Source organism: Phacochoerus africanus, chromosome 6 (assembly GCF_016906955.1).
Source record: "Phacochoerus africanus isolate WHEZ1 chromosome 6, ROS_Pafr_v1, whole genome shotgun sequence".
NCBI lineage: Eukaryota > Metazoa > Chordata > Mammalia > Artiodactyla > Suidae > Phacochoerus > Phacochoerus africanus.
The window spans coordinates 19842133-19848132 of record NC_062549.1 but is presented as its reverse complement, the minus strand read 5'-3'; the positions used below and the strand labels follow the sequence as shown (position 1 = coordinate 19848132).

At 42.9% G+C, this 6000-nt stretch overlaps 1 long non-coding RNA gene across 1 annotated transcript in view; it reads left to right on the top strand.

The window, feature by feature from the left end:
• The first annotated feature begins 391 nt into the window (after positions 1-391).
• Positions 392-6000, top strand: part of LOC125129078 (uncharacterized) — a 43934-nt gene continuing 38325 nt past the window's right edge. The window contains exon 1 of the long non-coding RNA XR_007135406.1: positions 392-511. This is a non-coding gene — a long non-coding RNA (uncharacterized LOC125129078). The remainder of the gene's footprint in view (positions 512-6000) is intronic.

The following is a 6000-nucleotide window of genomic DNA, read 5'->3' as shown; positions in this document are numbered from 1 at the left end:
CCGGGCCCCCATGACACTCTGTACATTCCTTCACCACATTGTAACAATAATACTTCACTTTAAGTTCTGCCTCCCCCTTTGGAAGGGAGCTCTGTGAAAGCACAGTCCCCAGTCCTATGAGTGGCCAGGGAGTGAACTAATATTTACCTGTAATTTCCTGAGTTCTTTTTCACCTCCTCTTTCCTCCGATATTTATTAAAGGTCAGTGGGATAAGTAGGTATGTATTACGTGACCTCTGTTTTATGTATGAGAAACAAGGTGACGAGTCCATAGTCACCCTATCAGTTGAGTGAAGGAAAAGGGAAGTAAACATAGACTGAATTCTTTGGACTTTAATTCCATTGCCCCTTTTTAATCCCCCCCCCCTTTTTTTTCTTCTCTTTGACAGAAACTAAACCCTGGTAGGAAAAGGTTAAGATCTCAAGGAAGACAAGACTTGGGCCAAGGCAGATTGAGGGGAGGTGTCAATACTCAGAGAAACCACAGCCACAGAATTGTAAGGACTTGAAGGTAAAGTAAAGGTGTTGAGTATGATGAGAAGCCTGGGGTATACTGTTTGTTGACTGACTTTCAGACTTGAAGGAAGATGCTCTTTGACTATAATAAAGTAGGTGGTAATGGAAGTGGGTAGACACTGTGCAGCGCATTACACTTAACATCTGGTCTCCAGCACCATCTCACAGAGCATCATTCCCTTTCAGCCACCCTCTGGATTGCTCTAAAGTGACAAATAATTTTATAAAAGTCTTGAACTGGTGCAGACTTCTTTTTAGAGCTGAAAGCAAAACAAACAAACAAGAAATCCTACAAAGCTGAGAATAAGCCCTGGAGAGAATGAGAGCAGTGGAAATAGTTACGGGGATGAGAAAGGAGATCACAATGTACCTTGTTTCAAACCCCACGAGCTTGTCTCCTTGGTCACTTGCAAGTCCTGTGGGACGTCTGAACAGGGTGGGAGTCGGGGGGTGCAGGGGAGACGCCAGGACAGGAGGTCTCAGAGCTATTTCAGACTCACGGCCAACAGCCACGGAGACCTTGAGTGACGTCATCAAAACTGTCTGGACTTGAGGCCCCTTAAGCCAAATGCGGTTTCCAGAAAAAGGATCCGCCGCATATTTGGAAGCCCATCAACCAAATGTTGTCTCGTCACTTTCGTGCATGAGATCTTTTCATTTGTGAAGAGCATATTATTTTGCTTAATTATGGGCTTTGAGAAGATGGCATAGAGCAGTGGAAAAAGCATGAGCTCGGAGTCAGAGAGACCTGGGTCTGAATCATGGCTGTGCCATCCACCAGCTGCATGGCCCTGGCCTGGGGCATCTCAGTCTCCTCTTCAGGGAACCGAGAACAGTCTTGTGATAATTACCCATATTCAAGGGCACTTCTTAGGATTAGTTGGTTAATGCATATCAAGAATCTCGTATTGTGCTGCTATTTGGATATTTAACAGTCAGTGGCAATGATTAAGAAAGTGTCTGGCTTTTAATGCAGTGACATTTGGAACATGAGATTTCATTTTCACTCTTGGAGTATGCGTATAGTGGTATGTTTATGAGATATATGATTACCTCTGCTTGCAAAATACTGTTTATATGAAATTCCATTTCCCAGTGGAAATTGCTATTATTTAGTATGAAATACCTCCCCAAACTCATATTTCCTAGGAAGTTTTCTTAGATGGAGTCTTACTGGTGTCCTGCTAATGCTGATTTCCAGCACCTGGACAATTGGATGTTTTTTATTTTATTTTATTTGTTTTTTTGGGCCACACCCATGGCACATGGGGGTTCCCAGGCTAGGGACTGAATCAGAGCTGTAGCTACTGGCCTACGTCACAGCCACAGCAACACCAGATCTGAGCCGCATCTGCCACCTACACCACAGCTCACAGCAATGCCAGATCTTTAACCCTCTGAGTGAGGCCAGGGATTGAACCTGCATCATCATGGATACTAGTCAGGTTCATTACTGCTGAGCCACAGTGGGAAATCCAATTTAATATTTTTAAATACTTAAGAGTTTATTTTGTACTCATCTATGCCATGACTAATTATCCTTTTCTTTATAAATGATTTCATACAGAAAGGATAAGATAAGAAGTCTTTATCTCCATCACACAGTCACTCACTGCCTCAGACTTGTCTCCTTATCTCAAGTATGGGGGTAATATTTGACCTATTTATTTTTGGAAGGTCTTTTTTTTTTTCTTGAAAAAAAAATCAAGTGAACTTGTACATGGGAAAGGATTTTGTAAATTATAAAAGATATGAAAAGGTAAGTTATGATGTGCCTTTTTGCCATCTTTAGGAAAGTTCCATGTGCTGTGGCTACCTTCCTCATGTTATTGACAGTTCCCTGCCTGGGAATCACCCTGAGGTCACTTAGAGCCTCTCTCTATCACCGGATGTTAGGAGATTGGGCAACCTTCTTGAGTAATTGTCTCCTCTGACTCAACGTTCCTTGCAGTCCCCACAGTGACCTGTGTGCCATCCAGGGTGAGCAAGGAATTTCCTCTCAAGAGTGTTTAAGGACTAGCCCCAAACTTTCAACTTAGTCTTTTTTTCATACCTCTTCCCATACTACCTACCTCAGTAGCCACAGAACAAATCTATGCAGCAGCTGGCTCCAGGCTTGCTGATATATATTTTGAGTACATGCTCTGGGAAGGGCGCAGAATCTCTGCTTCTCTAATGAGGTTCTCCCTAGAGAGATATCCGTCTCTCCTTAAGGATCTCACAGGAGTGGAAGAGCATGGTTAATATGTGGTGTATGTGCCAATAAATGGTCTGGAGATACCTTCTAGGTGTACTTGGCTGTCTCTCCCCATACTCCCACCACTTTGGCTGTTTCTGATTTTCCTTCTTTTAAAATCCCTTCTCCTTTCTTATTTTCTCTTTACTACACTCTGTCCCAATCAATAGACTCACATGGCATCCTTAGGCATATGTCACTAGCTTCATTAGAAGTGCAGTCAGCCTCTGTATGGAGGGCTCCACCTCCACCGATTCAGTCAACTGCGATTTTGGTCTGTAGTTGGCAGAATCTGCTATTGGTTTAATCCATACCTGTGGAACCTGTAGATTCTGAGGGCTGAAAGCACGTTGTCATTTTACAGAAGGGACTTGAATATCCTCAGACTTTGATACCAGAAGGGGTCCTGGAACCGATCCCCCAAGGATACTGTACCCAGAAGTTATAGATATTGAGTCCAGGTCAGATATGCTCATCCCTTGCTGTGTATTATAATTACCTGGAGAGCTAAACAAACAGTGATGCCTGGGCTCCAATTAAGTTAATGTCTCTGGGGGGTGGACCCTGAGCCTGATAGTTTAAAAAATTTTTCAAAAATGCTTCTAATGTTCATCCAGGTTACATGGGTTAAAAATACTTGGAAAGCAAAGCTATAACAAAGCTATACTAAAAATAAAATAAGATTTATGGTTCAAAGAACTGCAATCCTGTGGTTTGGCCATTTGGCCACACTTGCTTGTTTCTTCTCCATCAAATAACAAGTGTTTTTCTGAGAACCACATAAAAGAGGGGCTGATTATGTCCAGGCAAAGTTTGTAGGTGAGTTTCAAAGACAAGGTGGATGGCCTTAGAGCTACTATTGGTTGGGAGCACACTCGAGCTGTGTGCTACACTAGACACTTTCTGTGCATTATGTCATTTAATCTTCTCAACTCTTGAGACATTATTATCCTTCCCAGTTTACAAGTGAAGAAACATAGGCACCAAGCGATTGTTTAAATAGCTCAAGATCTGACCACTAGTTAGAAGTGGAGCCAAAAAAATTTGAATGCAGGCAATTTGACTGCAGTCTTCTTTTTAAATCATTCTATGATACCTTCTTTGTACACTGACAGATAAGATGAAAATATAAAAATGTGCTGAAGCAGGGATTCCCAACTTTGGCTGTATATTGGAATCATTGGAGGAGTTTTGTAAAAAAAAAAAAAAAAAAATCCTTTGCTCAGGTAATACGTTGGGCCAATTTAGTTCACATTTCTCAAGAATTGGACCCAGACATCAATCTTTTTTAAAGTGCCGCAGGTAACTCCAAAATGCAGACAAGGTTGACAGTTGTTGGATTAAAGAGAACAATACAGATGAGAGTCATCAGGGAAAGCTTCATAGGGAATGGGTTCCCTGAACCCAGCATGACACAAGGTAATGCCCTCCCTTGGCCAAAGATGTTCCTATCCTAATCTCTAGGACATTTGAATATGTTACCTTATATGACAAAAGGGACCCAATGTAGTCATATGGACCCTTAACTGTGAAAGAAAGAGGCAGAAGAAGGAGAACAGAGAGATGGCCGCATGAGAAGGTCTTGGCCCAGTGTTGCTAGCTTTGGAGATGGAGAGCAGGCTCAAGGAATGCAGGTGGCCTTTAGATGCTGAAAAAGACAAGGAAACAAGTCCTACTCCAGAGCATCTAGAAGGAATACAGCCTTGCCAACACCTTAATTTTAGCCCAGTGAGACTGACCTCCGGAACTGTAAGAAAATTAATTCATATTGCTTAAACCACCGACAGTAATTTGTTTTAGCAGCAATTTGTGCCTTAAAAAGGAATGGTTTCGAGAAATGAGAGTGAAAAATACTGGTTTAATTGCAGATTAGGTTTTCTGTGTGTAATAACCTATGTACCGAGTACCTGCCCTGTGCAGCGCCTCTACGATGCTGGCATCTGTAGCTCATTCAGGATTCAAACCTAATCCTTCTGGACTCTGGAACTGTTGCTCATTCCAATTACCATCCTGTGTGCTTTTCCTCAAGACCATTTGCAACTCTGGTGGCTTTTCTGAGCTTTGTTGAGTAAAAGGCAAGGAAGCATGACATCGCAGAGGTCCTTACGAGAGAAAAAGGATTCTCATACAAGCTGCTTAGAAGAACAAATTACTGCTAATCACCAGGATGTTTAATGGAGATCGATCTGATAGTTTTGTGCAAGAAAGATTGAAGTAAATGAAGCTGGGGCCAGGCAGATCCATCAGGAAGTTGGACAGCAACTCAGGCTCCTGTGGGTTTGAATTCTGAATGGCCGTGGTAATGGCGGAAATAGAAGAGAAGAGGATGAATCCGCGAACCCTGGAGAAGAAGATCAACCCACTGGAAATTATCCGCCCTGAGAAGGGCAAGGGAAAGGCAGTGTCAAAGGCAATCGCGGGTTTTTAGGTGAGAGGTGGCAGGCGAAAAGCGCGGTTGGTGGTGCCCGTGGCAGAAACGAGGATGTAAGGAAAGAGATCACGTTTGGGGAGTGGCATGGGGTTTATAATACAGAATTTTATTGGCCTTTGTTTCCGGGAGATTCTAAATCCTTGAACTACCCCAATTTATGAAGAGCGTCTTTTTGATGTTTATAAACTTACAAAAGCAGTCCCTAGATAATTTTAGTATTGGAGCTGGTCACAAAAAAAGGCCAGCCCAGTTGATGAGATTGCTGCGATTTTGAGATGTCTTTTGACTTCCGGGGCATGGAAGAGGGTGAAAAATTAGTTCCATCAGTCATGTTCCTATAATGAAACCCAATAAAAACTCTGGACCGTAGAGCGTCCTGGTTGCTCAACACATTCTTGATGTGCTGGGAGGACACCGCCTCTGATTCCACAGAGAAAGGGCATGGACCTCCCCAGTCCTGTCCCTGGGAGGATGCTTTGTACTAAACCGTGATCATAAAGGACAGTGCTTTCCTGAGTTTCATGAGTCATTCTGGCAAATTATCGAACCTGAGGAGATTGTAGGAAACCCTCCTTTGTGGCTGGTCAGAACCGTAAGGGGCCTGAGGATCCCTGAAACATGTGGCTAGCAGCTGGCCTTTGAATTTAGGGTAGCCTTGTGGAGGATTTTCTCCTTCACCTCTGAGGTCTGTGAGAACTCCCACTAGTTAGTATCAGAATTGAATTTCTGTTCACCCAGTTGGAGTGGAAACAGAATAAATGGACACTAACATGACATAAATATCTAAAGGCAAAACTCAGAACTGCGTGAAACCAAT